Raw genomic sequence first — 10,132 nt, forward strand, 5'->3', positions numbered from 1 at the left:
AAGCAAGTAAGATTTGTCCTTTTATTCACTCAGCCTCTGAGGAGGCTTTTTCAGGAAATGGCTTACATCGCCATGTTGATGACATCCCTTTTGTTTTCATTTTTGTATCTCTTCCCTCAGCATAGTTCTTTATGCATTGTACGGAACCCAAGGCAATGTTGATCAAATCAGCCATCGACATCTAAGAGCAATTTTGCTGCGAATATTATACCTTCAACTAAGAATGAGATATGTTCAAATCTGCCAAACTTGTTTCCACATCAACACTTACTTGCTGTGGTTCCCAGTGCCTGGAAGAACTTTCCCTCCATGGGATCCACTAGGTTCTTTTCATCACATCTAATATCTCTATTCCTCTCCTTAAAGATGTCTTCCATAACTCCTATTCACAAAGGAGCTCACCCCAAACTCGCCCTGGGGCCCTTCATACCTTTAAGCCATTTTATTTTCCTCCCTATCATGTACTTCAGAATTGTTATTTATTTATTAGCATGATTGTTTTATTGTCTTTGCCCTGTCACTGTAATGAAAGCTCTGTAAAGTCAGAGACTCATGTGCTTATTCAACTGTTGCAGTGTAGGCATGCAATGAACACTTGCTGAATAAAGGCTGGTTGTTGGCACACTAAATGCTTTATTTGACCTGCTCTCTTAAAGATTGTGAATCTGAAAAAATTCCCATGTATGGAACCCAAACTTTGCCAGGCACAGAAGCTGGGCTTATACATGGTACATGCAATTTTCAATCTTCACAAAAACCCCGCAAGGTAGATATTCTTAATCACATTTCATAGATGAGGTAACTCCGGCTGAAAGAAGAAGGACAGAGTAAGCAGCAGTGCTGGAATCTGAAATCAAATCTGACTGACTTCAACATCTGTATTCATTATATCAATAATTCTACTTTTCCTACAAAGCTCATTCCCTCTCATAATGGCAATACCTAAGGAGAAATAACAAAATAATTCTGAACAAGCCCAACATTGTTGGAATAAACAAGACCAGCTACATAATTTGTGGGTCCCAGTGCAAAATGACAATGTGGGGTTCCTCGTTAAAAAATTATTAAGAATTTCAAATTTGTAACGTTAGAGCAATAAACCAAGTGCAGGCCCTGGCTGGCTGCCCAGGCCGCAAGCCCAGGATGCCAGCCCTGGAAAACAAATAAATCCTTTCGTTGCGGACCACTTTGGAAGGGACTATACTCATATTAGCTTGGAAATGTTTGTCAAAAATTAAGCAAATATTTCTCTGATAATACCTTGTACTATGTTTCCACTTACCAATATGGCTCTTTTGGCAAAATTTAGCAGCAATTTCAAGTATAACTATCTCATGGTAATTAGATTAACTGCAAATTCCACTTGCTTTCCAGTTTGTAGGAGGAAACAAGAAAATTTGATTAGGAACTTCTCAGTCAAAATAATTTTTCAAAAAACTAGGGCTAAAACTTCCTGATGAGCCAACATTCTTGGTTCCTATGCTAAAGCTCTTGAATGATGATCCAGAGGCTTGGGTCTCGTGGCATTGAAATAAGGAATGGAGCTGTATGGATTTTTCTCTGCCCCTTGTTTCTTTCTCTCTGTTTACTTCTGAGCGGTTATTGTTCACTGTGGTTTCATACTTGGCCGCCATTCCTAGCTCTTTCTACACAGTCTCCCCCTGTAGACCCTTCAGATGCCTCAACTGTCATCTATCTATTGTGGATGCCCATGATGCCAACTCTAAACTCAATTTCTCAATTATCTTTGGACATCTCCATCTGGATGCCCACCAGGAACTTCAAAACAGAAAGGTACAGCCGGATCCTCTTATAACTTCAACATACAACAGATTCTCAAGAGATGTGTGTGGAATATAACTGAATCCCAAAATGCCCATCTCCGCTGACTTACCCATTCACTCACCTAACGTATCAACTTTTTTAAGTGCCATGTTCTTTAAGGATGAGACCTACAATAAAATAAATAAGCAGATAAATATATAATATTATGTCTGGTTTTACTAAGTTTATGACTAGGGTTGCCAGATAAAAAATTCAGGGCATCCAATTAAATTTGAACTTCAGATAAACAATATATATATATATTTAGGACAAGTTTGCTCCAAATATTGCATGAGACATATTTATACTAAAAGTTTATATTTTTTTCCTGAAATTTAAATTGAGCTAGGCACCTGTGTTTTTATTTGCCTACATGGCAATCCTAGTTACTAAGAAAGATACATTAGAGCTCGGTTCTGGGCCTGCTGGGGAAATGGTCATGGAAGCTCTCTGATTAGGGATTATTTGAACACCAACCAGACTGAAATGAGGGGTGAGCTCTGCAGCTATCAGGGCAAAAGTGTTCCAGACCCAGGGAAAGCAAGCACAAAAGCATGAAGTGAGAATATGCTGGTTCTATTTAGCTTTATTCAATAACATTGACAGCAAGATAGAAAATCTCATTCTCCTGAAATCCAAAATGTTTTTAAACGAAAAAAAGTAAGAAATGTGTGTGAAAGTATCCTCCAAGCTATTGATTGCAACTTTTAATGAGCTGGACTTAGATTATTTAGATGTCAAGCAGGGCTGGTATCCAAGTTTTATGATCCTCTGAAGTAACTGTAGGTGATCCAGCAAGAAATAAAACAACACAAGGCAGCATATAGTTCCCTTAGTAGGAAATTCTGGCATATAATTAAAGCGGAGGCCAATATTTATGTGCTTTGCTTTGCAACAGATTTGTTAACAATATCTTAAACCATTTTCCTGACATTTAAATCTCTGGTGCTATTGGCATCCATTCAAAAAGGGAGGTTTTATTTAAATTTCGAGTTTGTATTCCCTTTAATTACAAAATGCAACCTCATCCATTCAAAGATTTGCATGTGAATGTTCATAGCAGCTCTATTCATGATAGCCAAAGGGTGGAAACCCCAAATGTAAAGTTGCCAAATTCAGTAAATAAAATCATAAGATGTTTGGCTATGTTAGAATTTCAGATAAACTATGAATAATTTTTAGTGTATGTCCCAAATTATTTGGGACAGATTAAACAATTAAACTGAGAATTCTGTATTTAATCTGGCAATCCTACCCCAAAACTCATCAACTGGTGAATCAATAGGCAAAATGTGTTGCATGCATACAATGGAATACTCTTCAGCAATAAAAAGGAACAAGTACATATATGTATTTATATATGCTACAATATGGATGAATCTCAAAAACATGACACTAAGTGATCAAAGCCAGGCACAAAGACCACATATTATATGATTCCATTTATATGACATGTCCAGGAAAGGCAGATTTTTAGAGACAGAAAGTAGATTGGTGGTTGCTTGGGGTTAGGGGTTAGAATAGGGATCATTTGTAAACAGGCATAAGATATCTTATCAAGGTGATAAAAATGTCCTAAATTGGATAAATTTCCTGCAAATTATTGCATTGTGCAGCATAAAATGGGTGAATTTTATGGTATGTAAATCATACCTCAATAAAATATAAAAAACATATGCCATTCCAACAACTCAAATAATAAAAACATACATAAACATTAAACATTTCTGCCTCCTTTTTCCTTGAAGTAACCAATATTTTCACATGGTTTGATGTCTCCTTCCATACTTTTCTCTCAGCTCATACAAACAAGACCAAATATATATGCACAAATATATAAGCACCTCCTATACATAATACTCTGCAACTTACATCTGGAATTTAATATGTCATGGATGTACTTTCAAATATATCTATAGAGATCCTATCATTCTTTTAAAATACTTGCACAATATCCTATATAAGGATATATTACAATTTTATTCAAACATCTTTTTATTTAACTGATGAAGATTTATATTCTTTCTTTCTTTTTTGCCCTTTTAAATTATGCATTGCTAGACACTCTTGAATATATATTAAAGTGAGTCACTTGAAATCAGCAAAAGATTCCAGGATGAATAAAAGAATGTTAAGCTATCAAAGTAACATTAAAGGTCAAAAGTTTTACCTCATGTTGATATTGTGCTCATAGGTTAATTTAGGTGATGAAAAGGTTAAACTATGCACTTATCATCACAAACCCTTCTTTTTTATTTTAAACACACAAATGTGCATTTGTGGCTCAATACAAGATGAGGCATATTGCTCAAATTTGTTGGTTAGTGAAAGAAAACATAATGGGACTATGTTAACAAAACTGGACTTACAGTTCCAAAATACAATGGCAATAGTCTATGAGACTCTAATTCCTTCAACAAGAGCTAGATGTAGAGACAAACAAAATATTAGAAAGTGTGGAATTCTTTTTTCATATGTCTGGATGCATACCTAAATATATGAAGGGAATTCCACTTTATTAATGATGGCAGAATATATCATGAACTAGGAAATTTACCTATATCATTATGTCATTTAATTACTTAAGAATTAAATATGATCATTGTATCCATTTTCCAGGGAGGGAAATTGAGGCTTAGAGTACCTTGCTCAGTATTACATAAGCCATAGAATCAGGATTGGAACCCAGGCTCCAAACATCAAACTTTTAATTTCTATACACTACTGATCCATGAGAGAAATATTTTGGCTACGTATTCCTAATAATCTTTCTGAGAATGTGATAGGAATCCTAGGGGACTGAATTCAATATGGCATCATCCCTATGCTCAATGAGCAGAGTTTTTAAGAGGTCAATTCTCAGAAAACCACAGTCAGCATGATGAGGCAGTGGTGAATACTGACTGCTCAGAGTAGAGGACTTTAACCTGTATCATGGAAGGCTTCTAATGTGATTCCTGAGTTGAGTTTTTAAAAGACCAAGTCATGTGTAGTGGGAGGAAGAAAGGACCGGAGAAGCTAGAAGCATCCTAAAGAGCTAGAGGAACGATGGGTCGATGATCCGTTGGAGAGGAAACCACAAGGCGAAAACAGCAGGAGAGTAGTGTATCATTTAAAATGCACTCAACTGCAAGTCACAGGAAACAAAATAAGGGGCTTACAGAATAAGGAATATACTATTTTACTGGACAAGACGTCTGGAGAAAGGGCAGTCCCATGACCGGCTAGCACAGAGTTTCAAAATTGTTTTTAAGGACTCTGCTCCTTGCCATCTTTCCATACTGCTCTTCTCAGGGTATTGATTCTTGAGACTTCCAGCTCTCAAGAAGGCTGCCACCATTTCAGGCATTTCTTCGTTCCATGGCTATATCCAGAGGAAAAGAGGAGAACTTCACTAAATTACAAGACCAAATAAACAAATTATACTTTGTGCCCCTTTGAGTAGAATTGGGTCACATACTATTGTCTAAACCAGTGAACCAGCAAGAAGAGTGAGATCATTACGTCACCACTGATCTGGACTAATCAAGATACACTCAGTTTCCTTTAAAGAACATGGCCGACTGGTGAAGGTCAAAAAAAAATGGGGTTCTGTTACCAACGGAGAAGGTAGAGAACGGCTTTACCACGATAAGCTTAAGGAGATAGTTTAGGGCTAAATATAAAGTATCTTGGGCGTTACCACATAGCTCAGTTTTTCCTAAATTTCAGTCATAGGAGGGCTATCTTTGCAACTTTTTACTAAATTCATGCACTACTTCAGTTCATAGCTTCTCTCTTTTATGACTTTTGCCATTTCTCTAAACAATCTACATTTGCTTACTTAATGTGGCTGAATAAACTATCAAGTTTTCTACATAATTTTGAAAAGAAAACTTTACATCATTCTCCAAATGGAAAGCCAATGTAACTTGCCAGAAATCAAAGGTTAAAAATATATATGCTTATAAACAAAAGAATGCTATTGGATTCTAGATAAACACTATTCACTAATAACTCTGAACATGAGTTTTGTTCTCATGTATTTAAAAAGGAGATAAGTAAGTTACTGAAAGTATTCCCATTTGATATCATGGGTAGAATACTTCAAGGGAATAATTTTCCTATCATCTGAAATGATAATAGCTAATGCTGTTTCTACGTAAAGAAATCTTGAATGTCTGCCACAATTTGGAAACATTACTAAACATGATGGGGTCTTGATTGGATGTAGGCAGTGAGCGATATGGTCAGATTTAAGTTCTTTCCCTTGGTTGCAGGGTAGAAGATGGAATGGAGTGGGGAGAAGCAGAACTGGAAAAAGATCCATTTAGGGGTTGTTGCATCTGTCCCAAGAACGAACAGCACAAATGGGACACAGGTTGGAAGTGGAAATGGTCATGAAAAAGCTTTTCTATAATTCTTCCCGGATCTATCCTTTAAAAAGCACATGATGCCAGTGGCTTCTAATAGCTCAAGTTCAAGGAGATAGCTCCTATCCATTCAACTTCATTATATCTGTCGTGTAAGTTTCAAATCAGCAATACTTGCAGTACTTTTGGATGGAATATGCCACCTTCTTAAATTTCTATTGAACAGCTTGTAGGTACAATCTTGTAGAGTTTCTTATCCCTGTTCAATCAAAGGCTGAAACATTTTAAAATAACCATCTTACCAGTCTCTTAAAAATACTTCCCAAATATGCACTCTTTCCAAAAGAGCAATATAATTGAACATGAAAAGCCTTGTAATAAAGTGACTTATTTATACCAAAAACTCCGTCATTATTCAATATAATATTATTTCTATGAGAAAAATAACCACAAAATACCTGTCACTAATCCTAAATGAATCCAACATTTAACCAACTAGTCAATCTCTAAGAAAACTTGGTAGAGGCTGACCATAAATCTACACAGCTGATCTATTACAGGCTTGGATGCTTTATTTCTTCTGTGCACATGCCTATAGAACAGTGGGTTCTGCTTTGTCACCAGACCTGAACATATATTAATGACTGCTAGGGAAGCCAGGGGATAAAATATGTATCATCTTCATTCTTCTTTTATGATTTAATCTAAATCTTAATCAGGAAGTAAAGGGGCTTTTATTTGTGGTTGATTTGGTCTTTTCAGGCAAGAGGTAAAACTGTGAACGGTGTAATTCCACAGAAGCTTCTCCTGTATATGGCTATACTACCACAAATTGTAGATTTAATGTAATGTATTTAGTTGCAAACTTTCTGGAGACCGTGACTAGTAAAATCACTATGCTCTTGCTCCAAATTTTGACCTCTACATTTTCCAAGTACCTCAAGCTCAATGGGTTCAAAACAAAATCAATAATTATTACCATCCACCAGTCCCTCCTTTCCTCCTGTTATGACTTCTTTTTTAATAATAAAAATTATCATACCACTAAATTATATAATAACATGCAATTACCTATTCTGTGCAAGATTCTAAAATAATTGCTTGACAATCATCTAGTTTAATCCTAAAAAGGCTCAACATGAGCCATCATTTTATAACCACTGATGCTTAGAAAAACTCGCAAAACAATAACTTGTCCTACCAAGGTCATATATATTATGAGTATCTGACCCAAACCTTGAGCCTTTATTGGAATTTGCCATATAGCATCTGCTTTTCTGTTGGAAGAATATTCCCTACATACAAGCCTGAGCTTCCTTCCCATTTTAGAAATTGAAAATGCCAAATACTTACTTTCCCAGATTCTGTTGCCAGCTAAGACATACAAGCTTTGCCATTCAGACACATGTACAACAGACTTTGAATCAAAATAGTAACACAAGGCAAGTGTTAGTAACACAAGGAAGGCAAGTGGGGCTAAAAGGGTAGTAGCTACATCCATTCTGCAGGGGTACAGCAGAGAGTAGTTCTAGCAGCAGCATCCTAGGGCCACTGTTCTTGGCATTGGTGGTGGTAAAACCTTTGATGTTTATGTTGAAAAGCTCTGACAGGTATGTCACCAAAGATCTAGTTCGGAACATTTTTTTTCTGGCTGCATACCCTTCAAGCCTGGTTCTTTTGTTCTCCCGGGGAATCTGTGAGCTACCCTCTATCTTTTAGTAAATCCTTTACTGTTTAAAAAATAAGTGATGATTTTTGTGGTTTGTAACTAAGCATCTTGAATAATAAAATTTTTTCACACTTCTCCAAGATCATTTGATGGGTGCCTCAATTAACTTCTGCCTTCTAACAATGTCTATACAAAGTATATTTCTCATAAAATGTATATAATTGGTTTTTCCTTATATGTTTTTTAATCCAGTTGGACAATGTCTGCTTTTTAAATGGAGTGTTTAGCATTTACATTTAATATAATTGTTGGGATCGGTGGGGTTAAGTTCACAGTCTTGCTATTTGTTTTCTACTTGTCCCGTCTATTTTTTTGTACCTATGTTTTTCTTACATGCTTTCTTTAGTGCTAATTGAGTATTTTTATTTGTGCATTGATTTATTTTAGTATTCTCTTTTATTTCTTCTATTGGCCTTTGAGCTATGCCTTACTGAATAACCCTCTTTAGTGATCTCTTTAAAATAACATCCGTATCATAATCTACTTGCAATTAACGCTGTACCACTTAATGCAAAATGTAAGAAACTTACAATAGCATTATTAATTTTATTTACTACCCCCTTTCTTTATGCTACTGTTATTTTATATTTTTACTTCCTCGTGTTTATAAACGCTATGAAACAATACTTTAATTCAAGTGGTGAGTTTTTTTAGAAAAAGAAATTTAAAAGAAAATTTAGACTTTTATATTTGCCTGTATATTTATCATTTCTAGAGAGCTTCATTCCTTCTCCACTGATTTGAATTTTCATGAGGTTTCCCTTCCCTTCAGTCTGAAAAATTTCCTTTACCAGTTATTACAGTGCTGCATATCTGATGACAGTGAATTCTCGCCGCCTTTTTAAAATCCAAAAATGTTTTATTTAACCATTATTTTTGGAAGATAGATTTCTGGTCCTAAAACACTGAACTTAGAACTTTTTTTTTTCCCCTCAGTGTTTTAAAAGTCTTCCATCCCTTCTTGCTTCTGTTGAGAAGGCAGCCATTACATTTAACTAAAGGAATGTTTTTACATAAGCAATAACACACACATAAGCCAACGGTAGCATTGGACTTTCACAAAGATTTCTTTTTCATCATATCTGTCCAGATATTGTAGGCCAGAAGCTGAAGTGAGGAGAACAAGTCTTCTGAGAAAGGAATAAGGGTGAAGGTGCTGCTGGAATGGTAGAATGTGGATTTAGCTCCATGAACTGGTGGTTTTACCGGTCTCATAAGGTTCAGTTTTCTAGTGGCTGCACATCTCTGGAAGGTCCATTTGAAACAGTCATTCTCTCTTATTCGCTGGCCAGTCCGGGCTTCTGGGAGATTTAGTCCTCACTCATATCACAAAAAGGGATCGGCAGTAGAGTTGTTAACTACTGTTAGAAGGAGCTCAAGGCTGGTCCAAGTCGATTCACTTCATCATTCACCCCTCCCAGCAGGCAATGTTGGCTGTGGCTTTTCAACTATCATCACCCTGAATAAGCAAGGCCCCACCTTGCTTTAGTGAATGGGTGTTCTGGGGCATTGTGTGGAGGGGTCCACATGAGCTAATTAAATTAGACTAAGTTAGAGTGTTGAAGTTGAGACCAGTATACTCCTAGGATGCACTCAGTGGGTTCGATGTTTGCCAGGGACAAAATGAAGACCTCCCTACAGCTGGTGAGCCCAAGTGAGCAGAAATAAAATCTCCCTTCAATGATCTCCAGACAATGACTCTGCTTCCACCATGTAATACCCAGTAGGATCCAGTCCTATAGTCACCTACCTGGATGATCCACCCAAGTGGCAAGCCCTCCTTTTCCCATTTAGACTAATTCCTTAAGCTCTAGGCAACTTCTTTCATCATTCCCCTTTTTACTTCCCTCCCTTTCTCTGACCTTCATTAGAAAATCATTTCCCCACACAGTACCCTTCTTGCTTTAAAAAGATTTTCGGTTTCTTCTTTCTACAAAACAATTCACTCTTCCTTTTCAGATATATCCTGATTTGCCTTTCAATTCAAACTTATTTAGAGGTTTTATTTGTGATTTATTTTGAATATAAAGAAAGTGAAAGAAAGACTCCTCCTGTCCAAACGACCAACTGCTCTCCAACATCCACAATCATTGCTTAGAGGAAATGATTTTGTCTGTTTAACAGGTCTTCCAAAAGAGGATGGTCACAAAAAGACGTGGATTTTTGGTCCGGAAAAAAATATTCCCCAAGTACAGTATTAGAATTAGTTTCCTCTGTAGTCAAATAT

Source organism: Tamandua tetradactyla, chromosome 1 (genome assembly GCF_023851605.1).
Source record: "Tamandua tetradactyla isolate mTamTet1 chromosome 1, mTamTet1.pri, whole genome shotgun sequence".
In the NCBI taxonomy this organism is placed as follows: domain Eukaryota; kingdom Metazoa; phylum Chordata; class Mammalia; order Pilosa; family Myrmecophagidae; genus Tamandua; species Tamandua tetradactyla.